Genomic DNA, 14,439 nt, shown 5'->3' with positions numbered 1-14,439 from the left:
CCCAACTTAGGTGACTCTGAGGGAACGGCCAGGGGGCTGCTGCTACTGTCTCCCCGCCAGTCCCCATCATCTGCTGCCAGCGGCGGAGCATTTCTTGCTGACGCCTGGGCTAGGCATGCGCATGCCGTGGGGGCAGGGTGCGCTGTGGGTGTGTGTGGAATGAGCCCAACCCACTGGAGCCCAGCAGGGCCATGCTATGCCCTCTAGGACCCAGTCGCATAGTGGGAAGCCTGGCTGGTTGGCTGTCGCAGCCACCCTGCAGCCTTGCAAATCAAGCTGTAGCGTGAGTGTGCCTTCACATCAGTCCGATCAGAAATGCTTTGAAGGGCGCACTCACGGCTCCCTGCAAGCCCAGTGCCACTTTGTGAGACTTGCAAAAGCGGCACAGGACTGGCAGGGCAGATGCCCTGTTGTGTCCTTTTCATGCTGCCCTTCAGCTGGAGGGTGGCATGAGAAGGATGCAGTAGCTTGCGACGTGGGCATCATGAGGAATGTGCCCCCCAAAAAAACTGCACCTGGGGCGATGGCTCCTCCTGCCCTGCTCACACTACGCCTCTGTCTGCTGCCTGCCTCACTCTGTCTAATGGTAGGACTGGCTCTAAAGCCCCAAATGCTCAAATACTTCCCCTTGAACTCAGAGGACAGTATCAACAGCTTTTCATTTCTGATTTCCTTGGAAATGTTTTTTGCTTCCTAGAAAAGGCTGCTCGTGTGATATTTATGCAGAAGTTGTTCTTGTTCCCCCTCTTCTAGGGGAGTCATGAGTTTCATTGCTGTCATTGACAAATTTCAGGGAGCACTAAATATAGCATCTCTCTCTCTCTCTCTCTCTTTTGTTGGTTGGACTTCCCCAAAAATGGTACCATGATTTTGTTGCCCGCTGAAAAGGTTTCTTTCTGCCAAGAATTTGTGGAGAATTCATGTGATTGAGGCTGCAAGCGCACCATGCATTTAAAGCACACACATCCACAACATGAAAGAATCCTGGGAACTGTAGTTTGTTAAGGGTACTGGGAGTTGTAGCTCTGTGAGGGGTAAACTAAGTTCCCAGGATTCGGGCAACTGGAATGTGCTTTAATGTACACAGCTTCAGTGTTGGTAATTTGTCTTGTATCTGATGATTTTATAATCCTTGTGATAATTTAATGATTTTATTGTACACTGCCATGATACTTTTCTTATGAGTTGGCAGTTTTCTTATGAGTTGGCTTTTTAAGGTTTTGAGAAGAGGAAGGATTTGCCCCGATTCCCGCCCAAAATGGGATTTCCCAAACTTGGCGATTGCTGTCATTTTCTTCTTGCTGGATTTTTTTTTGTAACATGGGTGGGTAATTCCTATTTTCTGTTCCATTGAGGGAGGTTGCATGTGGGTGGTTGGAGACCATGAGGGAAACTGAAATGGATGCCTTCCTCCTTCAAAGAGATAAAGATAGAAGACAAAATATAAACTCACCAGCAACAGCAGAATGCTCTTTTCCGAAGAATTCTTATTAACCCATTCTGTACAGATGGCTGATGCAAGATAATAAAACAAAGTTTTATTGACAACATTTTAATGACAACATTTTGGAGGTCCCAGGTTGCAAGGGGGTTAGATTAGTCTCAACTAGGGCCAGGGCCTTTTCAGTACTGGCCCCGACATGGTGGAACACTCTGTCATAAGAGACTAGGGCCCTGCGGGACTTGACATCTTTCTGCAGGGCCTGCAAGACAGAGCTGTTCCGCCTGGCCTTTGGTTTGGACTCAGTCTGACCCTTATGTTTCCCTCCCCTTATGGTTTTGATCTATGGGCTACTTTTAAAATGAGGCGGCATTTTAACCTGTATTTTAAATTGCCCCCCCCCCTTTTCCTATTATGATTTTACTGTAATTTTACTGGTGTTAGCCACCCTGGGCCCGGCTCTGGCTGGGAAGGATGGGGTATAAATAAAATTTATTATTATTATTATTATTAATACATTTTAAAGTAATCAGCATGTGGCTGAGGGGGATATGTTTGCACTCAGGTCCAGCTTTCCAACTCTGAAACTATCGTAAGCATTTTGATCTTCCTGTTAATGACGCTTTTGACACCATCCACCATTGTCTCCTCCTAGATTGACTCTACAAGGTGGGTATTGGTGACATTTTGCTGTGGAAATTCATTTCCACCCGTAGGGTCATTTCCAGAAAGTAGCATGAGTGTGGGTGGGTCCATGGGTGTGCATGTGTGTGCACTTCAGCCCCCTGGTGTTTATGCTATGGGGTGCCCCAGCGCACTATCCTGTCCCCACTGTTATTCAACAACTATATGAAACTGTTTGGAGCGGTCATTAGGCATTTTGGAGCAAAGCATCAGCAGTATGCTGATGATGCCTAGCTCTATTTCTCTCAAGAGAGGCTGCACAAGCCCTGGACTGTTGCCTGGATGCAGTGATGGACTGGAGGAGGAAGGCTGAAAAACTTAGCTGGAATCCTTGTGGTTGAGTGGTTCTCATGTCCAGGACACAGGTCCATCACCTGTTCTGGATGGACTTGCATTAGAAGCCAAAGAGCCCTTTGGGAGTGCTTTCTACTAGCTCCAGCTGACATCCCTGCTGAGACCATTTCTGGACCATGCTAGCCTAACTACAATGCTCCATGCATTGGCAACCTCAAGACCTGATTGCTGCAATGCACTTATAATGTGATGCTACCTTTGTATCTGGCTCAGAAGCTGCAGTTAGCAGAGCAGCCAAACAGCTCGCAGGAGTAGGTTACTGGCAACAAGCTCTCCCACTGCTGAGAGAGATGTGCTGGTTGCCATTCTGCTTCAAGGTCAGGTTCAGGGCCACTGTATTAATTCACAAAGCCCCAAACAGCTAAGTAACTTAGGGACTAACTGATCCCTTATGCTCCACCTCAATCACTGAGATTCTCTGAAGGGGCCCTCCTTGTGGTTTCCCATGTCCTTGAGGTTCGGTTGGAAGTTACTAGGGACTGAGCCTTTAGTGTGTCAGGATGTGCCCTATGGAACTCCCTGCCACTAGAGGTTTGGCAGACATCATCCCCTCCCTTCTTTTCCTAGAAATCCTAGACAGGCCTTTGAAATGCAAATTTTATTTCTATTCACCTGTTTTTACGGATGTTTTATTGTTACTGTAATTGTTGCACAACTGCCTTGTAATTTTACAAAAGGGCAGATCCTGAATAGGTGTGACTATTTAGAGCAGACCACTATGCACGCTGCTCTGGATCACTGCACCTGAGTAAAGGAGGTTGGGGGGGGTGGCGTAAAATTATTACTGCCCTTTAGTGAAGCATGCAAGCATCCTGCAAAGAGCTGGACTGAGTGCCTTTGAGATTCCTTCCTGGCCCAGAGTTATGTAATTTCTGACATCTATCAGCTGGCACATATTCAGGGCCTGGTCATAAATAAATCCTTGCACAAATCCAAATGGCTGATGTCATCCTGTCACACCTGTCTCACACTCCGGATGCACAGCAGGAAACATCCTGGCCAGAGTCTTCTTCTTTCTCCAATTCTTCTCTGCCTTTCCATCTCAGCTTCTGCCCTCATTTACAAAACAGATCACATGGCGTTTCTTCCCCCCATCTCACCCTTTAACCTCATTCACCGAGAGGAGAGGAGATACTAATGTGCGCGCACGCATGCCGAAGCAACCAGGTGGCTCCCTCTTCAGCTGGCGAGTCCCTCTCCAGTCGGTCCCATTTGGCTCCGGTCCCGTTTCTGCCTCTTGGATGTGGAATTCAGAGCAGCCCTGGCGTGTGTTGACTGCTGCTGTTGCCTGAACAGGCTTCTCTCCTCTGAAGTGGGGCCAGAAATTCTTCACACCCATTCCCAACAGGCCCCAAAGGACAGGGGAACGAAAAAGGGGGGTGGGGGAGAAGCTTTGACCTGGGACAAAGGAACAGAGGTTCTTTGAGAGCCACAGAAAAAGGATGACCTACATCAGCCTCTACCAACCCACCTGGTGCCCTCTAGATGTTTTGGACTATAATTCCCATAAGCCCCAGCCCTGGAGGGTATCAGTGTTGCCACTTCCAGCCATCCTAAATCCAGGAGGGCAGTAAGGAATTCATAGCATTGCAGAGAGAAGAAAATGAATTAATTTAAATGTTTTAAAGCATCCCTTTATTCTTATGTATATCAGAAGGATGGAGGGCATGAATATTTCATAATCTCAAGAGAAAATACAACAAAACAGATTTTGAAGCAATCAACATTGTAGAGCAGAAAAACAGCATACCCAGACTTAAAAGGCCCAGACTAAAAAGGCCTTTCTAGTTCAGTCTTCTACCCTAACAGTAGGTTGGCCAATTATTCAGTGCTGGAAAAGGTCATGAATTATTGCTAGTGTAGCATAATGGTTAGAGTGGTTAGGACCTGGGAGACCAAAACTCGAATCCCCACTCAGCCATGATGCTCACTGGGTGACCTTGGGCCAGTCACCATCTCTTAGCCTAGCCTACCTCACAGGGTTGTTGTGATGGTGAACTGTGGAGAAGAACCACGCGCACCACATTGAGCTGCTTGGAAGAAAAAGGTGGTATATAATTGTAATAAATAAAATAAAAAGGAGGATATGAATCACCAAAAATGGAGGGCAAAAGAGGACAGCGTTTGCATAAAATTTGCTTGCAGGTACAGTGGTACCTCGGGTTACAGATGCTTCAGGTTATAGGCACTTCAGGTTACAGACTCTGCTAACCCAGAAATAGTACCTCGGGTTAAGAACTTTGCTTCAGGATGAGAACAGAAATCATGCAGCGGCAGAGGGAGGCCTCATTAGCTAAAGTGGTACCTCAGGTTAGGAACAGTTTCAGGTTAAGAACGGACCTCCGGAACAAATTAAGTTCTTAACCCGAGGTACCACTGTAGCTCTTCTGAGCAGTCAAACCCAGGAGTCACATATAGGGCACAACACCTTATGGAAGCTAGAGTATTAAGCAATCCAGGTGTCCATATCAGGAAGATGGGAGCTGTCAGAGTACTAACCACGGCTGGAGTGATCCAGGTTTCCTGCTAGACAGCAATCTGCATCCTATGTACTCAGGCTGGCAGAGGAGGGATGTGTCCTCTCTACTTCTATATGATGGAGGACCAGAGAAACTGGATAATCTTAAAGGAAGAAGCTTGGGCAGGGCAGAAAAGCAGCTTACATAAAATAAGACCTTGAACACAAGTTTTAAAACAATTGTAAAACACAATAAGAACACCAGCCAACTAAAAGCATCCTCCCTAAATGATGCTCCTGGTACTGACCACCATTTGGGCACTGAATCATCATCACTGCTGAATAATAAAAACTGCAGAGGAATTAGAAACAAAACAAAACACAGGCTTTGGGATCAGGGCTATAATGTCAAATGGGCTTCTCTCTCTGTTTTCGGTGTCTTCCCAGAACTGAGAAAGCTTTTTGTCGACTTCAATTTCAAGAGATCTGCAGATATAAGGAAGCAAGAGTCAAGAAATATGAACAGGAGTTAATTTTCTCTGGGGGAATATGGAGAACAGCAAGGTGAAGGAACACCTTTGAGATTCTGAATGGCTGAGAGCAACCTTTACTTAATCTCAGAATGCCCCCCGGGGGCACGAGGATGAAGCAACTGTCCCAAGAGGGAGGAAGGAGAGAGGAGATATGCCCAGGAGGAGAGCGAGTTCACATTCCCAGACGTCTCAGTACATTTTTCCAGATGAATGACATGAGGTATAATATGCAATGGAAAGGAAATACCCTTCTTCCAAGGGCTGGCTGGCTGGCTCACCCCTTTTCAAACAGCTCCCATTGTAGTCTGAATTAAAATGTGCACCATGCTTTCCTCCCATGCTGATTGATGCTGATTCATGATTTCAGAATATCTAAAATGCACCCCCCCCTGCACACTATACACTGTGCACACACAATGGCCAGCTGAGGCTGTTGTGACTCAGCATATATTAATGTCTGCTTCTGCCCTCCTTCAGAAAGGCAGGGAAGTCAGAATGGTTGGGCTTCCTCAATAAGCAATAAGTTCAATAAGCTCAATAAGCTTACTCACTGGGCACAAACATTTCCTAATACATACCTCCATAGTTACGATTCCAAACCTCTTCCTATTTTCTCTTTTCCTATTTTAACCAAGGGGGACCACTATGACTCCTCAAGCTTGTGGGCCTTCTCAGTACAGTGGTACCTCGGGTTAAGAACTTAATTTGTTCTGGAGGTCCGTTCTTAACCTGAAACTGTTCTTAACCTGAGGTACCACTTTAGCTGATGGGGCCTCCCACTGCTGCTGTGCTGCTGCTGTGTGATTTCTGTTCTCATCCTGAAGCAAAGTTCTTAACCCGAGGTACTATTGCTGGGTTAGCAGAGTCTGTAACCTGAAGCGTCTGTAACCTGAAGCGTCTGTAACCCGAGGTACCACTGTATGCTCTTCCCAGAAAGTACCGCTTAGAAGCATTTCTCCAAAACTTCTTACCAGCCGAGGAAATGAGGGCAACGAAACAACTGAAAAGGGGATGTTATAAGCTCTTGGTGCATTTATTTCTTGGCACTCTCTATAAGAGACACCTTCGCTTTCAATCTCCCACTGAAGTGGCTCCTGCAGACACACAGAATCACAGCATTGTGGAATTGGAAGGGGACTCATCTAGTCCAGTTCCCTGCAATGCAGGAATCTTGTACCCAACATGGGGCTCGAACCCACGGCCTTGGCATTAAGAGTCTCATGCTCATCTGGCTCCCCAAGAGCTTGAAATTCATTAGCTTCCTGATTTCACCTCACAGGAAGTTGCCTAATAGAGAGTCAGTCCATTGGCCTGTCTAGCTCAGCAAATGTCTATCATACCAATGGGCAGCAAATGTCTACCATACCAATGGGCAGCTCTCTGGGGTTTCCGACGGGAGATATTCCTAGCCCTAGTCCTGTTAGAAACTCAGGGGAGTCATTGCCAGTCAGTGTAGACATTGGTGAGCTAGATGGACCAGTGGTCTTTTTTCTGCATAAAGGAGCCCCTATGTTCCTATTTTCAACAAAGGCGTGGATGTGCTGAATGTGATAATTCCTGGGGAATGTTCTCCTTGCCTTTGCTCTCTCCCCCACATAACATGACAACATGGGACTTGCCTAGGTGACATCATTGCTACGGTGCATCCTCTTCTACTGCCTGCAGCTGTTCCATGCTAGCACAGAGACACCAGGCAAGCCTGGGCCCGATCCCACTTCACTAAAAATGCACTTGCATCGCTCTCCACTCTTCCCTCCAGGGAAGAGAACAGCCTGGCTTTGGGCCTGCTCTCCTAAAATTATACACACATCAGCAGCAAGCTCCGTCCCACGTGCATTAAAGTAAATACTCAAAACGATCCTGGAATTGGGCCAGGATTTGGAGCGTGGTGACACCCCCATTCTCTGCTTGGCGGAAAGTGATCTGGATCATCAGGTCTCAAGTTTCAACTGATTGACGGCAAATAAGGCCTTCACCATTTTGTTAGGGAGTGGGGAACTTTTTTCCCCAGCCCAAAGAAAGGCCATGTTTCCTTCTGGGCTATTTGGGGGGTGGGGCAGCACATGCCCATGGTGGGTGGGGCCAGGTGCAAAAGTGGGCGGAGCAAAAAAAACCACAAAACATTTCAGAGTTAGGCTAGTTTCTACCAACACTTCCACAACCCTCTCTGCCCTCCCTCTGGACAAGCAAGAGCCACTGTCAGAAGTCAAGGGCACATTCCAGCCAGGCAAAGACAGGCAAGGATGGCGTGTAGCACGGCCTTTGACAGGCACTGCAAGGGCAAAGGAGGTCTAGCTGGGAAAGGTGCACGACATAGTGAGAATCCCAAAGTTAAGAAAGGGAGACTTGGGTGGCTCTTTTAAGTCCCCGGGCCTGAGGTTGCCCACCCCAGGTTAGGAGAATTCATAGCTGACTCAGAGAAAATAATATACTTTCTGCTTTTTAAAGCCACTTTGCAGTTTTGCTAATAGGGGTCTAAACCAAACCTTAACTAAGCCACTGGTCTCAGCTGGTGGGTCAGGAACCTCTGCTGGTTTAAAGTCTGTTCCAAGGTTGGTCACAACCAGTGCGTTTTTTCAGGGGGCACTAAAGGGTACACAGGGACGTGGGTGGCACTGTGGGTTAAACCACAGAGCCTAGGACTTGCCAATCAGAAGGTCGGCGGTTTGAATCCCCGCGATGGGGTGAGCTCCCGTTGCTTGGTCCCAGCTCCTGCCAACCTAGCAGTTCGAAAGCATGTCAAAGTGCAAGTAGATAAATAGGTACCGCTCCGGCGGGAAGGTAAATGGCGTTTCCGTGCGCTGCTCTGGTTCGCCAGAAGCGGCTTAGTCATGCTGGCCACATGACCTGGAAGCTGTATGCCTGCTCCTTCGGCCAATAAAGTGAGATGAGCACCGCAACCCCAGAGTCGTCTGCGACTGGACCTAATGGTCAGGGGTCCCTTTACCTAAAGGGTACACAGTACCGACGACTCTTTTGTTGTTAAAAAGTGTGGCACTTACTGTAGCAACTTCATGGTGAGTACTGGCACCTATTTTCCTCGGAAAAAAGCACCGATCACAACAGCAGCACTACCACCATATGGATTTTTTAATTAAAGGCATGTTTGGGTTAAAGGTGGGTCCCAGGTCCAGAAATGGTGAAGGCTACTTAGGTTCTCAAACCATTGACTGGAAGGGATTCCCAGTGATGAGTGATGATGAGATTGCTGCTGGAAGCCAAGGAGTGCTTCCAGACAATGGGTATTTTGCAGCTCCTGGTCATTATATTATTTCACATGAAAATAATCCCAGTGACTTTCCATGCTTTGAGAAAGTGTCTATATTTCAGTACGTTCTGCCCACAATTGCGGGAATAACACAGTTGTGTGGGTGGGTGAAGCGGCAATGTATCTAAGCATCCCATTTGGGCAGCAATAGATTTTAAAATTTGTGCTAAAAATGCAATTTTGTTTCAGCACTTGGTTTGTTGGGGGGGGGGGGCCGGGAAGTAGGCGATTCCAGCATACTCAGCTCATGCAGAAGCTCTGAGGGAAGGGCTGCATCTCAGTAGCAGAACATCTGCTGTCCATGCAGAATCATGCCTCCAAATAGGGCTGTCCCAGAAAGTTATGTTTGGAAAAAGGAACCGAGTTTTTAAAATGAGAGAAATACTAAAATAAGACGAACACAGTGTCCTTTTAAAGCACTACCAAGCAATACCCCTTGATGGCTTACTCCTAAAATGGTCCCTCTAGTCTAGGAATTTCCAGGTGGGTGGATGGATAGGGGAGGAGGGACAAGTCTGGTTACTCTGCAAGAGGAAGCTGGGGAGACAATTCCAGGGTCTAAGATGAAGAGGTGTCTGCAGGAGGTGGCCCTGCTCCCTGCTGTCCAGGTGTGAGTCAGGGAGGTAAGGGAGGAGTGACTCAGGCAAGGGAGAAAAGTGCATCTTTCCACCAGACAGCCTGGGGAGGGGGTGTTCAACCACCTAGCAGTGGCTCCATCACAAGGCAGCCTTTGGCGGAGAAGTCCTTGCAGTTTTTCCTTCATATGGCCTGCCAAGCTATAGTTTTCCTGCTGCCTCCCACCTACAGTTATGGATTGGGTTAGAAAGGAAGAGGCATTAATGGGTGGGTGGGTGTGCCAGAAGAAAGGCGTGGAAAGGTGGCCTCTTTTGGTACAGCCCATCCACGTTTCTGAGCACAATTCAAAGTGTTGGTGCTTACATTTAAAGCCCTAAACGGCCTTGGCCCAGCATACCTGAAGGAGTGTCTCCACCCCCATCATTCAGCCCAGACACTGAAGTCTGTCTCCAAGAACCTTCTGGCAGTTCCCTCACTGCAAAAAGCGAAGTTGCAGGGAACCAGGCAGAGGGCCTTCTCAGTAGTGGTGCATGCCCTGTGGAACACCCTTCCACCAGATTTCAAGGAATTAAACAACTACAGTTGTATCGTGGATCCCGAATGCCTTGGTATTTGGACCTTTTGGCTCCCGAACGCTGCAAACCCAGAAGTGAGTGTTCAGGTTTGCAAACTTTTTTTGGAACCTGAACATCTGGCGGGGCTTCTGTGGCTTCCGATTGGCTGCAGGAGCTTCCTACAGCCAATCAGAAGTCGATCGGACTTCCAGAAGGGATTCCATTTGACTTCCAAGGTACGACTGTATTTGACTTTTAGAAGACCACCTGTTTAGGGAAGTTTTTAATGTTTGATGTTTTGTTGCTTTTTAATTAGTAGTATTAATATCCTGTTCTGAGCTGCCCAGAGTGGCTGGGGAAACCCAGCCAGATGGGTGGGGTATAAATAATAATAATTTTTATCATCATCATGATCATCCAGCTTCATTGTCAGATGCCTGTGGGGCAGTTCATTTCTTTTGACCCTGTGGGCGCTGGCAAATGAGGGCTAATGTGTGCCATGTAATGTGCCCAGCAGGGATCGCACTATGTGAGTGACAAAAAAACGTGTCTGTACTGCTAAGTTTCCCACTTTCTCCTGCTTCCACTTTAGCGCACTAGCTCCCAGTTCAAAACCTATGTAGCTGCCAGTATGTTTTGAATGCTTGAAAAGCAGGTTCACCCAACTCTATCACTCACCGTCTCACTTACTGGTGGTGACTGAACACCTGATGACGCACAATTGGGCATCTAAGCTGAAGTCACTGAAAAATATTGCCTTATTTTTGAGATATGGAAGTCGCATCCAACGTCTAGTACGTGATGACGAATTCATGCTTGCAGTTCATCACTTGATGTTGCAGACATCAAATGCTGAGCACCACATGCGTGAACTCATGTGGGCACTCTGCCCACAAAAAACAATAGTTTTGGGCATATTACAGAGTAACGCAATGTTGCGTGTGTGACACCAGCTGTTGTAGGCAATAACCTTATTCAAAGCCGAAGGATGATCTAGCACACTGGTCTTCAGTTGATGACTTTGGAACGACTCTGAGCAGATCATACTATACATTTAAAGTGCAGTCAATGCACACTGAAAGCACATGACTTCCCCTGGGAACTGTAGATTCTCCCTCAAAGCTGCCATTTGCAGAACGCTCAACAAACTACAGTTCCCAGGATTTTTGGGGGAAAGTCTTGTGCTTTAAATATCATTGAAATGCATATTTCAGATATAGATCTGCCCTCCTTTTTGGCAATCACTGTTCCAGGACTCGCATGCTGCTTTATAAAGGTGGCTTCTCTGGGATTTTTCTTCTGTTTCCCTTCTACTATCCACAGGGTTAAACTTCTTGTTGCAGTCATCTGCATCGTGTTTCCCCCCCTCCCCCGAGATCCCCCAGGTTAATATTTAAACGAGGCTTCATTGCTAATTAAATATACCAATGACCTCAGGCAGGCCTTGTTATCTCTCACACACCTGACGCATGTGTCACCATTCTTTCTCCTCCTCTTGGCTGTGCAAATGGGCTCCTCAGGGGTGTGGGGCCTCTTCCCCAAAGGAAAAGAATGAGAAAATCCACAGGGGGGAAATAACAGCAGCGATTAGGCAACAAAGGGCCTTACGGGGTTGAAGTTTGAAGGTTCCTCAGTCCCAGACGCTCCCTGCAGGAGGCGCTGTAGGGAAGAAAGCCAGCAGCTTGTCCCAGCCCCAGACTTCCTTCTAACATGCCATAATAATTTGCAATGTTCTAGGCAGCGTCGCTATTTGGCAATCTCAGAGGCTGCCTAACAGTGCTGCGCTCTTAACATGTACGCCACACAGAATACGTTGCTGCCAGCCAGTGTTGACAGCACTGAGCTAGTTGGAGCAATGGTCTGACTTGCTAGAAGGCATCTTCCTGTGCCCCTGTGTGTGGCCTGCCATTCGCACCCTGTGGCTGCCGAGGTATATTACGAACAGCTGATAAATACATTCTAAGACAACTACTGCAACTGTTTCTATCCTGTCTACCCAAGTGCTAGAGTGTGGTGCTGATAATGCCAAGGTTGCAGGTTCGACCATATGGGACAGCTGCATAATCCTGCATTGCAGAGGGCTGGACTGGATGATCCTCAGGGACCCTTCCAACTCTATGATTCTATGAATCTATGAAGGGAGCCCTCATTTTCTTAGCGTCTACGCTAGTGGAGGAGAGGTTTATTGCAGATGAATCAACACAGAGCAGGCAGCGCTAGGTGACGTCACTGAGGTGCAGTAGCAGAGAGGGTGGGGCTCACAAAGCCATCCTCATGCTTTACTGATTGCATGTCTATCCTGCCTTCCCTCCTTCCCTTCCCTCCCCTCTAGTTATCTCCCGCTTGGACTACTGCAATGCGCTCTACATGGGGCTACCTTTGAAGGTGACCCGGAAAATGCAATTAATCCAGAATGCGGCAGCTAGACTGGTGACTGTGAGTGGCCGCCGGGACCACATAACACTGGTCCTGAGAGATCTGCATGGGCTCCCAGTACGTTTCCGAGCGCAATTCAAAGTGTTGGTGCTGACCTTTAAAGCCCTAAACGGCATCGGTCCTGTATACCTGAAGGAGCGTCTCCATCCCCATCGTTCAGCCCGGACACTGAGGTCCAGCGCCGAGGGCCTTCTGGCGGTTCCCTTACTGCGAGAAGTGAGGTTACAGGCAGAGTGGGAACCAGGCAGAGGGCCTTCTCGGTAGTGGCCCCTGCCCTGTGGAACGCCTTCCCATCAGATGTCAAGGAAATAAGCAACTATCCTACTTTTAAAAGACACCTGAAGGCAGCCCTGTTTAGGGAAGTTTTTAATGTTTAATGCTGTACTGTTTTTAACATTTGATTGGGAGCTGCCCAGAGTGGCTGGGGAAACTCAGCCAGATGGGCGGGGTGTAAATAATAAATTATTATTATTATTATTATTATTATTATTATTAAGGAGCTCAGCGCAGCGAACGTGTTTCTATCCGCCACCCACTTTTTCTTCACAACATCCCTGTGTGGCAGATTCATCTGAATGATAGTGCCACTGAGCTTTGTGGCCGAGTGGAGAGTTGAACCTGAGTCTCGCCCCCTTCCTAGTTCAGCGCTTTAACCAAGCACTTTAGCCCTATTCCATCCCTGCATACCTGCCAGTGTGGCAATGGAGCTTCTGCCTTCTGAATGCTTCTTCACAGGAGCTGAAGTGAGTGGTCCGCTGCTTCTTCCTGTCAAGCTCACATCTGAAGCTGTTCTCTCCTGAAGATTCCCCACCCACTCTTTCAACCACAGAAAAGCTTCACGCTGCAGTTTGAACCCACACAGATTTCCTCCTTAAGATTTATTTTCTTTTTTTCCAAAAAAATTATACACCACTTGCTTGTAAAGGGGGGGGGGGCTCAAAGTGTGTTATTTTAAATGAGTGAATGGTTTTGTTAATGAAAAGCAGCATGAACCAAAATTAAACCAGGAACTCTCTAACTAACCACAGTTTCCCATTTCAACTCAACTGGGAAACTATCGCTGCCATGGTGGCAGCAGGTGAGACATTCTTTGAAGGTAGGATCTGCTGCCCCTGTGGATCCTGCCACCTGAGGCGGCGGTCTCACCTTGCCTCATGGGTGGGACGGCCCTGTTTATCAGCTTCAGAACAAGCGAGGACCCAAAACCACTTTCCAAGTGTGGTTTAAATTCCTTGGCTTGTTCTAATGCTGGTAATCCCAGTTTGCTGCTTCTTCCGACTTCCGACTCCTAAGCTGTGCTTAGAGACTTCCTGGTTTTACTACCACTTGTGCAAAGGGAGCAACAAAGGCACTACACACATGGGCAAATTGTTTGTTTGTAACATGTCTTTTAAAGCTGACAGACAATCAGCCACAGAACCTCAAGGTAGGGCAACCCTATTGACTAAAGAGTAGGACTTTAATAGCAGCATAGCAGCAAGGTGACCCAGGAGCAAAAGAGAATAGGACAACTGCACCTTCAATAGTTTCATGACAAGCTATCGCTGCTGAAATCCCAACTATTAAAGGCATAGGGACCCTGTCTTTTTCCTTTTTCTTTCAAGCAGTCAGTCTGCATGAAAAGGAGGGATGCAAGACATGCATTTTCTCCCAGTGGTGGAAGAAATAGCATCTATTGCAACTCACCTGCCTTTATGATTATTAAAAACACTCAAAGCTTCTCCTGAATGTGGCGAGTTTCAGTTGCATGTGCACTGGGGGTGGGGGTGGGGAGAGTGCAAACCTGAGATATGTGCATTGTATATTGACTTTAAAGGAAAAGATAAATTAGCCTTGTTAGCACAAGCTCGCTGCTGACAACAGCTGTGCCAATGCTGGAAGAACAGAAACTCCAGCAACCTGTAATCCTGGCAGCGGTCCTCATGCAGTCTCCATTTTCAGTGGCCCAGGTCTCAGTTTTTAAAGCATCAGTTTGGAGCTGGTCTCCCTATCAAGAGAACCGTGTTGTGATCACTTCTCACGAATGCAATCTTCCCACTAGGGCTTGCCAAATTCAAAACAGGATAGGATACTTGTGTGCCTTTAACTGCTCAGCAGCAACAGCTTTTCCTACTGCAGTACTTTACTGATAGGAG

The sequence above is a fragment of the Podarcis cretensis genome (assembly GCF_951804945.1).
Source record: "Podarcis cretensis genome assembly, chromosome: 10".
Taxonomy (NCBI): domain Eukaryota; kingdom Metazoa; phylum Chordata; class Lepidosauria; order Squamata; family Lacertidae; genus Podarcis; species Podarcis cretensis.
The sequence above is the reverse complement of the archived record's forward strand: the minus strand, read 5'-3'. Positions refer to the sequence as shown.